General features: G+C 37.8%; 2 long non-coding RNA genes across 3 annotated transcripts in view; one reads left to right on the forward strand and one right to left on the reverse strand.

The window, feature by feature from the left end:
• Positions 1-20,760, forward strand: part of LOC115490947 (uncharacterized) — a 65,315-nt gene that overhangs the window by 36,614 nt on the left and 7,941 nt on the right. The window contains exon 2 of one of the 2 annotated variants that reach the window (XR_012053015.1): positions 18,208-18,272. The exons of the other annotated variant lie outside the window; for it this stretch is intronic. This is a non-coding gene — a long non-coding RNA (uncharacterized lncRNA). The remainder of the gene's footprint in view (positions 1-18,207; positions 18,273-20,760) is intronic. 2 annotated transcript variants of the gene reach the window in all.
• The window catches only part of LOC115490948 (uncharacterized), a 25,424-nt gene continuing 4,664 nt past the window's right edge, over positions 1-20,760 (reverse strand). Inside the window, exons 2-5 of the long non-coding RNA XR_003956877.4 lie at positions 15,965-16,138; positions 11,917-12,084; positions 10,083-10,192; positions 1-9,507 (exon numbers count right to left, since the gene is read on the reverse strand). This is a non-coding gene — a long non-coding RNA (uncharacterized lncRNA). The remainder of the gene's footprint in view (positions 9,508-10,082; positions 10,193-11,916; positions 12,085-15,964; positions 16,139-20,760) is intronic.

Here is a 20,760-nt window from a genome sequence, read left to right on the forward strand (position 1 = left end):
TCCTTTCCTGGGAAATGAAGGCTTTATGAAATATTACTTCTCCTCAATTTGAAGGAAAGAGAGATAGACCTCAGATGTTCAGAGAAGAAGGTTGGGGGGAGATGATGGAGTGGCTTTTGGCTGGACTCTTCTTGTTAACCATAGACTGAACCACTCCTTCTTCCAAGAGGGACTGCATTTTAGGGGGATGCACTAGTGAGCCAAGAGACTCCTTCAGCAACTACCAGTTCAGGAATGAACAGAGAAAAGCTGAGTAGGGTGTGATGATGTCCTCCGTCTTCAGAGAAGAAGAGAAGGCGATCTCTGTTCTTGGACCCTCAGCCCCAGGGGAAAATGGGGGGGACTCTAGTTCTGAAATGAGACACTGGACTGTTGTTCCTGTTGGTCCTTGGCAAAGCATCCTTAAAGGGGCCCTATAAGCAGTCTCTGTCCATGCACGGTGGTGAGAGCACTGTGACATGGAGAGGAGAGTGTCACTTTGGCCAGTGTGTCTGGGCAGTACCACGTGTGACATGGAAACACAAGAGGTGGCAGCTGTGTTTCCTGGGGGTCTATGGTGCGAGGGGGACTCCTCTCTTCCCCAATGGACTCAGTATTGATTATCTTGAAGGGTGAAATCTTGATTAAGGATCTAAATGGGTCTCATTGTGGTTTGGTGGAGTTGGGTGGTGGGAGGAGGAATGTTTTGGAAGGTTTTCTTTTGAATTTTGTGTGGTTTTTTTTCCTTTTCTTTCTTTTCCTTTTATAGTAGTAGTAGTGTAATAAAGTTTTTCCTTTCTTATTAAGTTTGGCCTGCTTTGCTCTGTTCTCGATCGCATTTCACAGCATTTGATTGATAGGTTGCATTTTCATGGGGCTCTGGCATTGTGCCAGTGTCAAACCATGGTAGGGCCCATATTCATGTGCTTCAGTCTCTGATTCTCTGTAAGCCAATAGATACCAGAAATCCTCTAGCCTCATTGTTCTCTAGCCTCTCTATTGTTCTAGTGAAAATGCCTTTACTTGCTCAGAAATAGATTCAAATGAACAGAGAAACTCATCCCAGCTACCTATCCTCGTGCAATTCAAGCCTTTGACTACAGAGACTGTTGTGATTTGAGCTAGTCCACTCAGAGAAAATAAGGGGACAGTACTAAATAATAATACCACAGTTCTGCTTCCAAACAATAGAAGTAAGTTTAAACAGCTTTTTCTAAACTAATTTTTCCTGAGAAACCGAATAATGACTTTTTAAGATATCCTTGTTTCATCATTTAGCTCTCTTTTCCTGTTACTTTTCAATACAATTTTAGAATTGGTACGCAGACACAGAACAGCTGCTTCCTTTTGATTAGTCTTAATGCAAGTCATTTACTTATAAACAAAACAAACAAATAAATGAAGCCCCCCCCCTTCTCCCTCCCCCCACGCCCCAAATAATTAGGTTCAATCAGCATTTGCACTATACTCTCCCTCTGGCACCTCAATCTGTAGGTCCTCATTTTCTGCTGCATGGTCTGTGTATCAAAAACATAACACCACCATGATAATTGCTGTCATACAGATCAGCTCTTCCATTGTTACATTCTAAATAAAGAAAATGAACACTTCTAAGCAGCAATTTAAAATGTAAACTTTTTTTGAAATCACTAGATGAAAATGACCTGAATCTGCAGATAGAACTGTCCTGTATCTGTCGAGGTACTTGCTGTGGCATTACTGCTCCATGAATAGACTATAAAATACTTCAGGTCCCTGACTCTGCAGCCCAGAGGTTGTCACATCCATATATCTGACCTGGTAGTGTGTTGCTATATTGCCCCTTTATGAGGAATGAGTTCAAGGAGAAATGTCAATCATGTTTTGCAGTAGCAGCACAACAGTCTGGTGGGTGAGAAATGATAGAAGCGGCTAAAGCAGCAACAGCTGCCCCATGAGGAACAAAATAAAGAGTCACAGCTGTAAGCCAGAGAATGTCACCACAGGTGTCCCACCCAGCCAGAGCCAAGATGGGGCCACCTGACAAAGGTCCACAAGCACCCACAGTGCTTCAGAGGATGAAAAATGGAGGGACAGGCCAGATGGCAAATCCAACCAAGAGAAACCACAGCAAAAGCTACCCAAGCTGCCAGCAACCAACAAAAAACTCTGCTTGTGGGCTGTCTCTCTTTCCACACCTTTTGGGTCATTTTATTTTGACTATTTAATGTTCAGAGCTAGCATAAGAAAGCCATATCTTCAGTTTCTCACAGACATGTCTGACAGCAACAAGAAGAGTGACAAAGGGCCTTCTTACTGCTGAATAACTCTGCTAAGTGAAAACTAGCAAAGACTATATCAGAAGTTAGTGATGAAGCTTTAGGCAAGGAAGGCTAAAATAACCACGATCTAAACAGAAGGAATATCAACTAGAGTACAAGCAGGAGTACCAGCAATTATTTGAAATTTGAACACATCCTTTAGAAGAATCTCAGGCACCTGTCCAAGCCCAAGCTCGTGCACTCACATACACAAAACTACTGCCACAACAGTTACTCCAAAATACTCTAAAGCAAATGGAGCATCTGGGAATTGGGAACAGCTTCGTAGGAGTGAACCAGAACAGTCGTACCAGAGAGTACAGTGTAATTTAGGAGGCAATGCAGCATGTTAGGAGGTGTGGATGTAAAATCACTTCATGGGTAAACAAAAGACTATTCACACTGAGCTGCTTGATGGGAGAAAACTACTAGCTTCCTTTATGATTGCTTTTGAAGAGACTGATGTATGAAGTATTCAAAGGTATTTAAGCAAAGGAGGGACACATGCTGAATGCTCTCTGCAGAAAAGTTCAGGTGCTGTAGAATGATAAAGGTTTTGGAGTCTGCTGACGAAGATGAAAGTGAGCAGAAAACTTATGAATATCTAATTTTGGGCCAAGAGACTTCTAAAAAAAGCTAAGCACATAAATCTTTTTTCAAACATAGACTTCTTGTGAAGAAAAGGTATCACTATAGGATATAATCAGATTTTGCAAAGGTTTTAGAGTTTACTTCTGGTATGTGGTACAGAATTTAAGCCAGAGAAAACTCCAAAAAGATTACATTTTTTAATGTAAAAATAAATGAGACCAAAAGCTGCTCTACAACCAGAAATACTTGTGGAGATTGAACGTTCTTTGACACATTATGTAACACATAGGAGCAAAACATTCAGTTGCTTCCAAGACTCTAAACAGTATGAAAATAGAGTTACTTTTTAAAAAGATGAAGAGATATTTTTTATTAATTTGTAAAGTTTTATCCATCTGAGTACTTGTATATGGAAGTGCTTTATTCAAAGTAGAACTGGGTCACTTTATCTTTTGTTTCAAAATAAATGCCCTTTAATTTTTTTCTGTGAAGGATATAAGGGTAGGATAAGAGGAAGATGAAAAATTGACACCAACTCTTTGAAATGTAAATTCCCTAATAAAAGATTATCAGTGATAACTGTTGATTTGTAGTGTGTAATAGTGCATCATAGAGATGGTTTTTGCAATGCTGATGCACACAAGCCTCTAAAATAGGTTTTTATGTCTATAGGATGTGCAACAAATTTTGCCATCCCTTCACTTTTCTAGTATTTGAGTGCTTGCAAAAATTGGCAATTTATTCAGTATGAAAAATTAATGACTTTGAAAGAATATGTAGGTGATAGAGAGGCACGGCTTCTGCAGTAAAGAGTAAAAAAACCTAACATTGTTCTCTGGACTTTGATTTGTAAACATTCTAAGCAGTAAAACTAGCTTTCTAAAGTTCCTCTAAATTTTTGGAGATTTCAGATTATGCTAGCACTTTGGGATTTCAGATAAAAATTAAAGTGGATTAAGTTGGAAATTAAGAAAGAAATGGCTTGTTAGAACATTTCTTCTTTTCAGATGAATGTCAGTCTTTGTAAAAACACCGTTGTTCATATAAAATGTTACCAGTATGACCTGTCTTTGTTATTAAAGTGTCTTATAATGATAGCAAGAGATGAAATCGTAATAACAAAAAGTCAATATTGATTTCCAAGTTATTGAAAATTTTAGATGTTTGTCATTTTATTTATATGCGTTGTTTAGTCACACAGAGTTACTTGTTTTTGGGATTATGTGCATTTTTGGTGTTTGCCTAGACAATTTTTATATATTCTTCCAACTATCCCAGTGCCATTCTCCAACTGTGCTATGACAAAATCAGATCTGGGTGAGACTGAGCAATAACATCACATTCTGCACAACTTGGTGCAGGCTGGAGGATTGATGGGAGAAGTGGGGGTCCCTGTGGACCACCCAGGACCATTCCACTGCCCCAGCCAGGGTGCACAGGTATCCTGATGTTTCACAAATCTTCTGTGCAGCCAGCGACTTGTCACTAACCCCCTCTGGACCTCACAATAACTCTGATGGAGAGCCCCAGCTCATTCACGTTGAAGTCAGCACACAGGTGATGTCCCTTTCTCTCATCCACATCAGCCCTTGCAGTCTGCTTCAGAGGAGTTTTATCTCAGAAATATATACAAGCAGCAAGAGAGGAACCTTTCAATAACCCAAGGAGCAAGTGTAAACTGAGTTGTCCTCCCAAGCTTCTGGGATTGCACCCTTTATGTGCCTTCAGAGTGGTCAGCAAGCAGGAGGTTTGCAACACTTGAGAGTCAGCGTGCCTGGGCTTTCCAGAGGCACTGAAACTGACACTAGTTTTCATATTTAACACCTTTGGAAAGAGGGAGAGAAGAGCCTACATATGATAGACAGGCCCCAGATAGTTCATTTTGTCACATCTAGTGGCAGTAATAGCAGAAAGAGAAATAGCTTGATTTGGGCACACTGTGACAGTAATAAAGTGAGAGAGGAGGTCACAGCAGAATCACCTGCACAGCAGGCTTCCAAATCATGCTCTTGGACCAGATACTGTGAAGTGAAGCTCTCTCAGAGCTGGATCCCTGCCTTACATGGACATGCTACAGTGTGGGAAGGGGACTAGATGGGATGATATGGGGACTGAGAAGGAAAATAAAGTGGACAGAGAATAACTACTTTTTCTTGTGATAGTAGAGCTGATTTGGTCCACGACAGACATGGAATTCTTAGTGACAGAAAATTGCACAGAAATAACCTCTTCTGCTATTTCTATTGATCTGCTAAAACAACCACTCTAAATCCATATTATTGAGAAAATCTACAACTTCAAAATTTCTCAAATCTGCTGTGGTCCAGAAGCACAACAGATATTAGGCACATGGTGAGCATTTACAGCAGCACCCTCCTAAAAATCCTTATTTTCTTACCCAAACTACTGTATTGTGTATTTCTAGTGCTGAATTCTCTAGTTTGAACCTGTAGGAAGCAGATTAAACAGATTTGTTTCCACCCTAAAGTGAAGGAAATTCTGGTACGCATTGTGTGTTTACCTCAAAGTTCCTTTGATCAAAAGAATATAAGTAACCAAGTGCTTAACACTTAAGAGAGTCCTCTTCTGTCTCCTGCTTAGAGGAAGGTGCTACTGCTGGTCAGTGGTTACAGAAAACAAGATGGAATAGTGCAGAAACTACCCAATCTTCTACATATCACCCACAGTAAACAAAAAACGCAGAAAAAATTAAAAAAAAAATAGCACACCAAAAAAAAAAAATCATGCCAAAATTAAGAATTTTTGAATAGGTGCTACATATACCTGACACTTCACATAACTTCAAATGACTGGGAAAAGTGCTAAAACTTAAACAAACATTTCTAAGACAACTTGTGACTAAATGTTGATTCTTTATTTTTTTATAAAGACTGATTGGCTTGCACCCACACTGAATTGAACATTGAATGAATGAGTCCATGAAAGTTTCAAGATGGAGAGTTTAGTGTATATTAATTAAAGAAAGGAAGTATTTTTCCTATTTGTATGTCACTATGTCACTTCTTCAATCTCCTAAAACTCTCTCCATATTCTTAAGACTGTCTTCCCATATATGTAAGTAAATTATGGACTATACCACAAAGGTTTTCTTAATTAGAAAGAAAAGCCTAGAATTTCTATTATTCCTATTTAATGAATTATAAAGGCTATTCTGCAATACAAAGAATAAATAAACCAATTTTGGTTAAACAAATTTTACCTGATTTTTTTTCTTTGCCTTCTTCTACTATGACATGATGGATGCTTTCACAGAATTTACTGTAACAGAAATTTGGTTTTATTTTCTGTAAGCTCACCTAGCTTTGCTCTACTCACTCAGGCAAAATATTATTGTAACTGAAGGTTTTGATGATCTCTTTCCCACAGGGCAAATCTTGCCTCACTTTTGATACCTAGAGGACATCCATTTAGGAGTGACATAAAAGAGGTAGACCTGTTTGGTCAGGTCCAGAGGAAGTCCATTAAAATGATCAGAGGGTGAAACTGCCTTGCAAGGCTGAGAGTGTTGGAGTTGTTCACCCTAGACAAGACAAGGCTCTGGGGAGACCTTGTGTTTCTGCCTTTCAGTATGTAAAGAGGACTTAAATGAAAGGTGAAAAGAAACCTTCTACGGAGATCTGTAGAGACAGGACAACAAGCAATGATTTCAGCTGAAAGAGAGTAGATTGAGATTGGATACATGGATATATGTTTTATTATGAGAATGCTTAGGCACTGAAACAGAATGCGCAGAGAGCAATGTGTGGATGCCCCATCCCTGGAAATGTTCAAGGCCAGGTTGGACAGGCTGTGGAGCAACCTAGTCAAGTGGTAGGTGTTCCTGCCTATGCTTATGTTAGGTGTTCCCCCGGTCTCCTGGGGCAGAATGTTTGGATGAGATGATCTTCCAAGCCAAACTGTCCTGTGATTCTATAACTTTCGGATAGACTTAAATCATATAATAGGATATGATTTTCCTAGAGAGACCACTTTGCATGAGGAGTCAAAGAGGTAAGAGCTAGGTCTGTGTATCTCATTTCTCATTCTTTTGCTCTGCAGCCCATACCTCCTATCCCCTGATGCTTCCAGTCCTCTTGTGTGTCATCCAAAGACCTTTAATTCTAAGGCTGTCTCAGATGTTAATTCTTCTCTGCAATCCTGTCTTTTTACTGATGTTTCATCCCAGCCCTTAGTTCACTGCCTTTTCCTGGTAACCTTGACCACATGCCATACTTCTCCCCTGATCCATTAAATATCTGTCCCACAAAATGCTCAATTCAGATAAACAGCTTGGGACATGATAAATATTGTGCAGTTCAGCCTCTATGAATATATACACTGCTTATATGCTCAAAGTGAGCATACATTTCTGGGTTTGGCAGCCACAGTCAGTTCCATAAAGACTTATACCCATCTTTCATGGAAACTACAACAGCTCAGAGGAGTTCTTTCACATTTAAGTAAACCTAATCTGAAACTCTGAGCTGGTTTTAAAGCTACTTCATTAGCCGTTCTGCTCCCTACAGATTTGTAGCTAAGAACAATGTCAAACCAGCTACCTAAGGAGGCTGGATATTACAGCTTGTCATCCTCGCTAAAACGCTTTCAGGTGCCTTGAAATTTGCAGCCCAACATGAAGCCAAGACAAACCCTTTTCTCTTTTTTTGTAAATACTCTAAATGCGCTAAGTCTACATTAAACCTTCTCATTTCCTAGGTGATTATTTTTCCCTGCTTTAAATGATTTTTTTTTTGTCATTTATTTAAAACAGGATGCCAAATAACTAACCTAAAGTAGGTATTAGACAGTTAATCTGCAGCAATAGTAGTTGTGGTATGAAGAAAAGTTCAGGCTTACAAGCCCTTCACTTTTCTGTTTCAGTAGCAAATTATAGCATCTTTGTTGATGGTTAAACTGCAGCAGTACTAATTGTGGTATCAAAAAGAGTTCAGAACTCATAAGCCCTTTATTTTACTGCTTCCATGGGAGATAATGGCATCTTAGCCTACTTCTAAATGACACATTAGAAAAGAAATGGCATCTTTATTCAGCATTTCTACAATAAATTAATGAATTCTCATAAAGAAATGCAACCTTAATAGGTATGTAAGTGATCATTATAGTGAAGCCAGCTTGTTAAGAATTTCCACCTAAAGGCATTTTCAACATCAGTTTTCCTCTATTAGCAAATGTTGACTTTTTAATGAGATCATTGCCACACTCTCTAGTGGTACTATTTTGGTTTGCCTCCAATTATAAACTCAATAGGTCACAACACAGCCCAAGGGGACTGCCACCCTGCCCAAAAAAAAACCAAAACAAACAAACAAAAAAAACCAAACAAACAAAAAACCAACTAAAATCAAAATGAGTAAGGTAAAACTTGCAGAAATTAATTTTATCAATAGTCCCATTAAAAATATCAAATACAAATTCAAGGCTAAGGGAGAAACCAGCAGGCACAGTTTCACGGTTCCGTTTATGCTGAAAGAAATGCTAATATGAAATACCCTAGACTTACTATATTTAATCCTTGCACACCTGGGTGTTTCTCTTGCAGATATACAGTGCCATCACCTCAAAACTGCAGCACAGGAGTTCCAGTCTTAGGAACATCCCTATCAATCTTCCACATGGAGAGTGTGTTTCCGAAGAGAATTTACCAATTGCCTTCACATACATTGCCTTGGCTCATGCCAAGGGTCAGGCTCAGACTAGAATAACTATATTCCTTCTGGGTGACACTGGGAAGTTCAGTGCTTTCCACAGAATGACCTAGTGACTTCCAGCCACTAGCAGCTCTGCCTTGAAATAACTTCACCACTACCTCCGAAAAATGCCAGCGTGCCAACACCAGTACCATGGCAACAACCTTGTTAGCTTCTAAATCACACTCCTTAGGAGCACAGATTGAGCTGAGGTGTAGCATGACCACAAACAACTGCAGCTCTAATAGTGTAAGTACAGCACTGGGAATGTTTCCCTTTACCTAAGCAGTTTTTCTATTCCTCTGGGAAGTACTCAGAACTTTTAAAACCCAATTTATTAACAGAGCTTCCTCACATAAGTAATAATTCTCCTTGCAGTTACATAGTTAGCAGTAACAGTGAAAAATGGAAAGATTACAGGAAATTGTCAGTGAACAACTCAAGAGCTCTGTTTTGCATAAACCACAAGGCAAGGGGAGAGGGAGGAAGAGCAGAAATAATTGACAGTGAATATATTTAGATTGTAAATATGAAAAATATATGTAACTCAAAAAGGAGCCAGAAACTGAAAGCATCCCAGAAGTTGCTCTTATCACAATTTTTAACCAGTCAAATGTGGAGCTTGATCATGTTTTTAAAGGGATTACAGAAATAACTGTCTGTGAATGCAGCAAATTGGGCTATATGTTCCAGTAAGATTCTTTAACTCCTACTTTCTCCTAAGCTTGCCCGAGAGACATGCACTGTGGGTTATGAGGGATGCACTGTGAATATCATGAAGGAAAAGGATTTGTTCCCACCTGGATCCTTTGTTATCACTGCCTCAGTAGGTGAGAATCAGCACAGTTCTTTCTCATCACAGACTCCCTTGAGGCCTGGAAAGCAAACTTATAGATCTCCACTGTTTCTCATGTAGTTCTTTTCAACACCTGTCAATACAACAATATATGCTTATGTTAAAAGCATCTCTAGTTGTTATGGAAGATTGGTAACCAAAATCGTGTTATTTTTTTAGCACATATATACATAAGATTCCATGGTTATTACCCTTAATAAAATAAGATACTAATTTTTACATAAAAACTCTTCTATTTAATGTGGTAAGCAACACTACTGTGTATGCAGCCAGAAATGTGTTTATCTGCTGATAGCAGAGGTTTACAAAGATAGATGTAGCTGTTTGAAATTCACAATTTTTCATTCTATTCAAAGGGCTGAAAAAAGTTTCACATTTCAACTATTTCCTTATTTGAAATGCGGAGACAAGTGAGACGATCATGCTTCTTCACTCTTATTGCAGAATTAATTGTGTCCTACTCTGGAGATGGGAGTATCATTTCCCTGGGGTATGCCCAGGGCCAACGCTGTCCTGTCCAAAGTCACAAAACAAACTGATGGCATCAGAAACTTCACTGTCGTCCTCAAGTAGACAGCTTTCCACATACTTTACTTCTCTGCAGTTGATTCCTTTTTAGTTCATCCAAAACTTTCTCTGATTACTTACCTTTATCACAGGTCTTTCTTTAGCAATGTCAGGCATGCAACTTAGCTAGTTCTCCATAGGAAATAGTTCCATGTCACGTCAGGCAGGACAAGGGATACAGGTGGACCATCCTTAAGTAACAAAAAACAGAAGGCTGCAAACTTATCATCACTGGGAAAAGGTTTGACACAGCAAGACAGAGGCTCCTGAATAACATATTTTTGAGATCACCTTGTAGTTTCTGTAATCTTTGTTCTGTAAACTCTGGTCATGAAAATTATTTGTACTTGGATTCATCCTGAAGTACAAGCTCCTTTTATTTTAAATGCCTCAAAGACACCTCTCTTTCATCTTATTCTTTAAAAAAAAGTAAATTAAAAACTTGCTAGCACTATATGAATGTGATAAGAAGTAAAACTCACTTGTAGAAATGCCTGTTAGACTTCACATTTAGACACCAGGCACTTTAACAGAAACTTTCTTACTGGCAAGAAGAAATGGCTGAGAAGGGAGAAAAGATGTCTCTTCAGACTTTAGCAAATCCAACACTAACTTCTGCTAATGTCACCATCCGTTTAATTGAAGCCAGCTTACAGTCTGGGACTGTAGTCATAATTTGCACCTGGAAATAAACTGGGAGATAAGATGCAAACCAAAAATCAGTGGAAACTTTATCTTATCTCTCAGTACAAATCCAGAAAAATATCAAGCGACTTTGGGTTCAAAAATGCCCACAAATTCTGAGAAGCTCACACTCTTTAGAGTTGTCACAGAGGCAATCCTTTCTCTATCCAGAGAAAATGCCTCAATACCCACAATAACAAGAAAGTGTATATATAAACACTTTTATTTCAATTTTGACAAAAGGTATTTGAAGAACACAGTTTAATGAAGAGATAAAGCTTCCTAGTTATATTCAGATTCATCATTATTAAGGAGGTTATAAAAATCATTTCAGACTTACCTTTAATTTAACCATTCAGTTACTACTTAGATCTCCAATGGCATTCTCTCAAAGAAAACTTTTCAAGCTTAAGGACAGAGCAAGAATTTTTTCTTTCCTACTTTTCTACTAAAGAGACTTTTATGAAATAACCTCAATTATTATGTTAAATACTAGGCACAGGGTGCTGGAGTTATGGAAACTGTTGCATAGCGCTTACTGAAACCAACAGCCTGTTCATCTGACGAGTGTATAAAACTGATATTAAAAATACTCCCTACGGAGAGGCAGAGAGAAATCAGAAAATTGCTGTAGATACTGCTTTCTGAAAAGCACGTGTCAGCTGCACTAATGATTGCTTCATTTTGTCCATCATTGTGACAAAACATATTTTTATCTAGGTTTCTTTCAAAGATCACAGTATAAAATAATACAAATACTTTATAAGATCTGAGGTTTTTAAGCTGTGATAGTGGTGCCCCCTATACATGTTTAAAGTCAAAACATAAAGTCAAAAGGACTGTCAAGTACCTCAGCCATGTTTGTTACTTTTTCCTACTTTGTATTTTGCACCATATCAGATTGTTTCCCTTCCAACTGCACCTCACCTGCGCCTTGATATTAAATGCAATTTTTCAACTTTTGTGCCAAAACTGACACAACAATTCAGCCAACACACTAGATAAAAAAACACTCAGAGCCTATAGGAAAGCTTTGTCAAGGCTGAGCAAAATAAAAAGTTAGAGGAAATCGTGCTTACAGTAGAAGCAGAATTTTTTTGTAAAAATAAGATCTGGAAAATTATTACCTGACTAGGACAGAGGAAAGAAGCACATACAAGGGGTTTGAAATTCAGCTGCCAAATGTGAAAGATGGGAAACAAGAAATAAACAGAATATGATGATCACTCACTGGACAAGAAGTACAGGGAATAATTCCTCCAAAGAGAGATTTGTAGTACATTCAGTAGGTTCCAGCAAGGGCACCTGGGATTCCTTGATGTTAGCAAAAGTTTTGACACAGAGATCAGAAGGATCTGAAGTTTGATGCCTGGAGACCTGGAGTTCCTCTCAACAGTGCCTGTTTTTACAGTAATGAAATTACATTCTTAGAGCAGAGATCAGACTATTGCATTATTCTACAGCCAGCCACAGCAAGAATACTCTGGTGAAAGTGAAATACTACTTCAGTGTATATAATACTGTATATATATACAAAGTATACTTAAGTGACAGTTTTTTACTCTTTACTCCACCATAATTTTAATTTACATCAGCCATGGCACACAATAGTCATTCATATCCAGCAATGAGCCAGTGCATCATATTTGGTGCCAGTTAGACATTTTCAAGACTGCAAAGAGCTTCAAAAACTGCATTAGGAGGAAGTTCATTAGTTTCCAGCTCACTCCTTTTCTGCTGCAAAAAGTTCTTATCTCCCCACTGAGAGAAACATTCAAGTTGTTGTAATAAGTATTGGTTTAGAAATTTTGGATGAATTTTAGCAATTTAGAGTAAATTCATAGTATTTGTATACTCCTATTGTCTCAGATTATTTTAGTTTTAAGGGTCTCTATCAAGATAAAAGGCTGTCTTACCCATGACTTACGTTCAAGCAGAAATAAGATTCCATTGTGCCTAAGACTTCTTAGAGGTTGCAAGGTTTAAAAACAGGTTATATCAGGATTAGGAGTTTGATACACTAGATGCCTGCATTAAGTACCTCAGTTTCAGACACCTCCCATGTCAGAGCAGGCAACCCATGGGGATGAGCCTATGCTGTAGCAGCTCATGAAAAGACTGAATTCCATGTGAAGAACCCATGCTTCCCATGGAGCAGGGGAATGAAGTCAGAAGGAAGCAGTGGCTCTGTTACAGACAGAGTACAACCCTCATTCCCCATCCCCTTGCACTGGGGAAAAAAGGTAGAGGAGTGAAGCTGAGCCTGGTGAAGGGGCTGGGGAAAGCTATTGTTTTAATTTTTGTCTTTGTATCCCACCATCCTACCCTAATTTTAATTGGCAATGAATTAAATAATTTACTGCAAGTTGAAAGTGTTTGGATCGAGACAGTACTTGTCTCCTGAGCTTTCCCACTCTCTTTTGTCCTCCTGGCACTGTGAGGTGGTGAGAGAGCAGCGTGGCTGTGCTCCGAGGTTAACCCACCACGGTAACCCACTGAAGGTCACGCAACAATTCACACAAGCAAAGCAAAGAACAAAAACTGTTTCTCTGGTTTCCTAGCCCAATTTATGTTACTGTCAGCCAGGTCTCCAACCTCCTTCATAGCGTCAGGAGAACACCTCAGTTCATAGAGGGTTCCACAGGAGATAGCAACACGGAGTAGCCAGGAGAGTGCTGAGGTTGTGACTAACCCCTGACTTCAAAGGAAGCATTGCATTTGCACGGTACCGCTGGGGCTTAAGAGACCTTGCAGTTATTTCAGTAAGTACTTCGGCACTAGCCAAACAAGTAACGTCTCATACATATAGCATCTGCAGAGCATGAAGGCATGTCAGTATCATATTACATTATTTTTACACTCAGATTTGTTGTCTGCAGTTTGCTGTAAACACCCAGCTGTTGTAGAAAGCAAACCTTACAAAATAGAATTGGGAAATTTTTTTTCTTTTCTATTACAATTTTCACATACCTTCTTAAACCATTGCCATCGTCTGACTTAAGATACAGAAATTTTCAATTTTTAACAGAAAGTTGAAAAACATATTCAGTCTGAATCAGAAGAGACAGAAAACTAATCACAAAACGTATTTGTATATTTACAAACAAAATGATATAGAGATATACAGATATATTTAGAGTTACTGTAATGGAATTTCACCAATATACCTACAGTAAGTATTTCTAGTGAAGAAACCCTCATACTTATACTGGATTTTGGAACTATTCCAATTTATATTCAAAATGTTGCAATCATACTAGCAGAAAACACAGCTTTTTTTTTCCTCCTCTCTAGCGGTTAGCCATGCTAATTGTGTCTGTTCTGATTCAATACATTGTCAACAACCTTGATAAAATACCCTATCACCATCTGTGTACATGGATACGCGCAGGGCTTCTAAAGGAGCTTGTGAATATCATAATGGCATGGACAGGTCTTCCAGTCTAAGGTAACTGGCTTTTTTTATCTGTAGAAGTGACACATAAGCATGAATCTACTGTGGCGCTCAGATGCAAATGGTCAACAACCACATCAATTGTCCAAATTTTTTTTACATTTATGTGCAAGCAGAGAAAAAAACAGTTCCTCTGCTAAGTGAGTTGTCAGGCACTTATTATGAATGCCACATAATTTCAGGATCTGTTGGTTTTAACACATGTTGTGCCCTACTCTTAGGGCACAAATGCTTGAACATCTTTTCAAGGTACACAGGTGCTACCAACTATCCCGTGGCAGACAAAAATACAAAAAAATACAATTTTCTATTAAAACCACACATTTATGACAAAAACCCAAAGTGATCAACTTTGGCTGTATTTCAAAGCTTTCTCAGCTCTTTACAAAAAAAAAAAAAACAAAACAAAAAAAACCAAAACAAAACAAAACAAAAAAAAAACCCCAAAAAAACCAAAAACATGAGTTGGAATGGAAGTAACACTTGAAAAGAAAATAAAAATTTTGCACATTTTCCTTTCCCCAAATAAAACCAGCCACTTAACTTTTTAGATTGGTGCTTCTATAACAGGCACCTGCAGTGCGAGGTTATTACCAACAATGGTATGCTGTGGTCTCCTTCACACTGTGAGGAAACATCAACAGAAACTTAAAAGATATTAGAGTATTCTGTGGGTGTATACTGGGATATGCAATCAGGACATGTAATCTCTCTCACAATTTAAATATTTTAAGATGCATTCTCAGCAGATTAACAACAAATGTAATCTTAAAGCTTTGATCTTGTTAGAATCCTCAGGCTATAGAAAATCTTTGATTTTGTACTTCTATATCAGAGCTATGAATTAAAAGAGGACATAGAAAAGTGGCAACAGAATCAAAAGAAATTTACCCATGATGAGCTTGAGCTGAGTTTAAAAAAGAGATTACATAGCCAAGATCTAGATAAGAGAATAATGTTGGAGTATATGCTAATATGTTGAAAAAGGTCTAAATTAAATAGTGATGAATTTTTCACAGTAAAAGTGTAAGGAGAGCCATTAAAACTGAACCATGTAAGTAATCCAATTATACTAATGTCATCTTAATTTAATTTTGAATTTAAACCAAATAATATCAATTTCTCAAACATCTCTAGAAAAAAAAAAAACAAACAAAAAACAAAAAGAACAGATTTTGCTCCTTTCTATTTCATTCATAGAAGTTCCTATAAGGTGAGTTTTCACCTTAATTTTCACAGGTGAAAAAGAAATGGGGTGAGGAGAAAGCTTTCAAAATTTCTGTCTTGGTTCTTTTGCATAAAATATAAATTGCATGGGATTTTCAGTCTGTCACTTGTGCTCTATCAAATTGTACAGTGAATTCAGATGTGATTCTATCTGCAAATACAGCTATAATAGAAATGCTTTCTGGTCATTATTTCAAAGTTAATCAATATCTAGTTTTGAGAGATGCTGGTGATCCAGTAAAGCTGTAGCACACTTGTTTTATTTGCATTGAAAAGCACCTCACAATCCAGCTAGCCCTGCTCACCTCAATGTAGAGTAGAAACACATATTTGGAAAAGGAAAGTCTTGTGTGCTCAATGAAAGCATGCTTAAATAAAATAAACATAAGCCATCTAAGGATTTAGAAAAGCTTAAAGAATATCAACTGATCAATATTTAAAAGGGGTAAAGAAAGAGATTAAATAGTATTATATAATCTAGTGTCTCTTGTTTGAAGCTTTTGCCTCAAAAATTATTCCAGCTGTTTATTATAATTTATTATTATTCCATCAAACTGGCAAACTGTTTCCCTATGCACAAAGTAATTTCTCAGCTTACCTGCTTTATCAGGTCACAAATTCCTTTTTTAGTACCTTCTCTTCAGCTGTTGGGATCAGCAAGGCTGCCCTCAAAGGGTCCTTCTTGCTCCTGGGATGGTGGTGACTGACAGCACATTGTGACCTTCTGTACCACTCTGTACCACTCACAGTCTTCTTCCCTGTGCTTGTGTCACTGCAAGAGTGGGAGGGATTGTGAGAAGCACGAGAACTGTGGGTTTATTGCACTCAGTCCCACTCACTCACTCACTCACTCACTCACTCACTCACTCACTCACTCCCTCACTCATTCCCTCACTCCCTCTCCACTTCCAGCTGGGTCACTAGCCTCTTCCTTCCAGTTGTGCAGATCTGAACTCAGTAAAGCAGCAGATGAAGAAGAAAACAATAATTTGTGCGCAAGGCCTGAGGCATAAGAGGAAATATTAATACAACCTTCCAAGGCATAAAGCCACCACGTTTAGGGTCAGTCCAACTCTTGCTACTAAGAGGAACTAGGGAAAAAAAAACAGAGAGGAACTTTGGTGCTTACAGGAAGGATATCTGACAGGAAAACAGCTTATTGAATAGGAGATTGGCTATAGAAACATTTGCATGACAGACAGCCTGGAGTGCCATTTTCCTTTTGATTCCTTTTCTTTCCTATGTGCACCTGGATAGAAAAATAATGTACAGCTAGTCATCTTTATGTCCCCAAGAGATGCTGTCAATTTATCTTTTAACCCAGTCATGAAACAGTCCTTCAGGAATACATTTTTATGTTCCCTTTTTCTGTATTTGCAAATTACCTTTGTATTTTACATGTCAAAAGCATACAAAGTTTTTAAATGATTTCAGGCTTACAAAAGGACAGATTGTTTAACTTCAAAACTTTTCCCTTTTCTTTGGAATAAAACTTCAACTTTGTGTCCTTTTCATTGTAGAAAGGTCAATCAGAAAGGCATTGTGGCGCTAAATATCAACACTATATAGTAAGAGGCAGTTTTTGTCCTTCTTTATCACCCTTCTAATATCAAGAGTCCTCAATGATTTTAGTGGAGTTTCTTAATAAATGAAAATTAATTTAGTGGGCAGGGAGTGTGAGCTATGCAGAGCCTGGCAGTGAGCAGTTATTTAAAGCTAAGTGCTGGTTTGAAGTCCAGAGGCCAGTCTGCCATTCATCCTAAACTGAGCTAATCAAGCAGAAACGCTTAATCAGCTTTAGCAAAAAAGTAATCAACAGTGACAAGGGAAATAAATGACTTTTTTTGTCTCAAAATAGTTGGTTAGTTCTTGACTATCTCAACAAGTAAATCTTTTGTTCATGTTATTCTGGATTTCACTGAGTTTTGTGATTTCTCTCTTCACTGAAACATTCTTGGCATGAAGTCAAATCCTGTCAGTATTGAGCAAGGTGGAGCACCATTAGCATTCAAAGGAGACAGCAGACAACTATGATGGAAAAAACTGGTAACATAACAGTACTTAAAGACTCTATCTCAATAAGTCACACAGGCTTTTTTTCCTACTTTTAATGATCTTAGGTTTTACTTCCCACAGTAATTCACAAACACATTTCTCTGTGACTCCAGACAATTTTCTGTAATTTTTTTCGAAAAAACAAATCTTTTTCATCATTTTGGATACAGTTTTTCCAGCATGAGAAAAAGATATTCATGTTATAAGATTGGTCCCTTCTAACTTTTCATGTACCTTTGCTTTTATCTTAATTGCCTGGTTACTGCCGTTTGAAAGAGTACTGGATATTCAGAACAAACAGTTTCATGTCTCAGCACACATCTTTGTTACCAAGTGGGATGGTGGCCTACCACTGTTATGATGAGCATAATTTGGAGATGAACATCACAGATGATCATGGAATCTGCACATGCAAATTAGGAATGAACAATGTGGTCTGTATATTAAAGTGTAGTGTAAAGCATTATGTATTGCTTTGAAAAGATGCTTTGGAAAGGACATCTGGAGCACAGAGTTCTTTGGGTACAAATATTAACAAAGAACAGCTTGGTATTTTAATCCAGAATCCCTAGTTCTGACAGGACTGAAGGTAGAATGATATAAAAATGTTAGTCAAAGCTGTGGCTTAACATGGAAGGGTGATAAGCATGATACAAATGCTTGCTTATGGGGGAGAACTGGGTTGGGGGGGGAAAAAGTGTAAAACTATTCAGCATTATGTCATATGGTGTGGAATATCCCTATGGCCAGATGGGGTCAGCTGTCACAGTCATGTTTATTTTACAGATTCTTGGGCGCATCTAGGCTCCCTCCTGGCAGAGCAGAAGGAACTGAAAAGTCCCTGATTTAATGTAAGCACTGCTCAGCAACCACTGAAATATGACGGTGTTAGCAGTGTTATTCTCATACTAAATCCCAAATACTGTGCTATGTCAGTTACTAATAAGAAAATTAACTCTATCCTAGCTGAAACCAGGACACACACATAAGAATTATGGTGAGCAAGCACCTACAGAAGAATCTCAAATTATTTTAAAGAGAATGCCATACATACAATACTCCCTTGAAATTATATGCCAGATAATACGACACATTTATTGTAAATGCATCTTAGTTCACAATTTTTTTAGGTAAAAAAGCTTAATTTTGAAATAATTATTAATACCATTCTGCATATTCTTTTTATATGGTGAGTGATGCATGAAGAACTGAAAAGAAATTGAAAAAAGTGGTAGGCTCATAGGGATAAGTACTGTACTAAAGGGAAATTAATAAAGAGACTGAGAAACCAGCAGAGAAAGACAGCTTCAAGAACAACCTGATTTTCCATGCAAAATCCACACTATCATACAGTTTCAGAGAGAAGTTTGTCTAACCAGCCCCTGTACAGAAAGTCAAAATCACCTAAAATTATAAAGTGTCTCCCGCTATAAAATATAATTGATTCCTTGCAGAATGTACAAGGATCTCTTGCCATCCTTCTCTGTGGAGAACTTAAGAAATCATCATAAAGATGATTTCTCATAGACACATTTTATGCTTGGGACAGCATTGACCAAATATTTTATTGCTCTCCTTGTGACTATCTGCACTGTTCTTTCCTCAAAAAGTAGCACATTCTCCAGCAGCCCCTTTTTGAGGATAGGCCCTCAAAAATACCACTGTTATTTCCTCTAATTCTTTATAACCCCACCTGTAAAGTACCAAAAAAGTGTTTGTCTTTTTAAGGCTGTCATCATGTTATCATTTGGAATGTTTGGCTGCCTTTTAAACATTTTCTGATCAATGACTGAAATCACTAATGGCAATATCTGATTACCCTATATCTGGGAGAGATCACCAAAAGTACCCCAAGACATGACAATCACTGAGAAAATTACTGATTTCTAACTCATTATGTTTTAAGTAACTGCCAAGGATATACTCTATGTCTTGCTATGAAGTCAACACAAGTCAAATCTTGCTTCACCTTCTTCCTCAGTAAGCCAGCTGCTTTGACAAATAAGAAAATAATATTAAACTGACTATCAGATCTAAAAATTATCCCTGCTGGTTTCATTCTCTTGTTAATTTTTTAATTGGCTGATTGAATTTATTTAAGAGTTACACTCCAGGTTTTAAAAAATTACATTATCTTTCTTATCACATCTTTCCAAGGATCAGAGTTAGGTTGATCAGCCAATTCTTTTCTAGTTTATCTCTCCAAAAATACAAATGCCATGTCATGGTTTTCATTAAACTGATTAGGTAACTAATCTTAGTTACCTAATCAATGACAGAAAATAATAGATCTCCCACAGGAAGTGGTCTTCTTTTACCATTAATGAGCAGCAAAAAATGCTGGAGGATTGCAATTTTTGTTGATGGTAGGTATTTTACTGTTAATAGATATATTTATATGGTTACACAATCGAATTTTTTGTACATCTGAGTTATCATAGGCATTAAACCTTAGAAAGCATATTAAACTCTTAAAAAGAGGAAACAAGCTCATCATCATTTATGTTTAACTACACAAACATATAGGACAGTAAACAGAAGAAATGAGACTGATGAACCAAATTCTTCAGCATTCTGCTCAGCAAGTTACAGTGGACAAATCTCATGCCTTCTGCATAAGTGCCAGGGAAGAACCTTCACCTCTGATCCTGTGCTGCTCTGCTGCTTGCCTGCTTTGACTTTCATGCAGGCCCGCATGCGACCTGTCCTCTCCGGCACTCCCTGGGCCGGTGCAGCCTCTGCTGCAGCATCCAGCCAAGGGCATGGAGAACACCACAGCTGTCAGTGTGTTACATATCAGGGGAGTTGGTAAGGAAGTTCCTGGAAACAGTAAGCAAGTAGCAACCTAGCTCAAAACCTGGCCCTGTAATAAATCCAAGAAAAGCAGATTATGACAATAAAGAAACACATTTATTTAAGATGAAGATAACAAGTTCTCAATATATTGCTGTGTTCTAAATTTACATATGAGTTTAACAGTGAAGATTTATTGACAAATGAAAACACCTCTGTTCAGTGATAAAAAAAAAAAATATGTCAAGAAGAAAGCCTCTCATTAACCTAAAAAAAAAGTGCAATTCTGAAAATATAATCCTCTAAAGTGAGATAAGAAGCAACCTAATGTAACTGTCCAAATCTAGTAAATACCTCTGCAAGGAGATACAAAGAGACAAAAGCACAGCTAAACCACAGGTCAAAGGAAGCACAAGTACTTTCATCTAACTGAGGGCAAAGACATATTATTGAGAGACAGACATAGTGAGAATAATTTAAATAAATTTGGACCACTTAAATAAAGAAAGGAGCAAGAATGCGTGGTAAGGTAGTCAATGACTGGGA

The sequence above is a fragment of the Taeniopygia guttata genome, chromosome Z (assembly GCF_048771995.1).
Source record: "Taeniopygia guttata chromosome Z, bTaeGut7.mat, whole genome shotgun sequence".
Classification (NCBI taxonomy): domain Eukaryota; kingdom Metazoa; phylum Chordata; class Aves; order Passeriformes; family Estrildidae; genus Taeniopygia; species Taeniopygia guttata.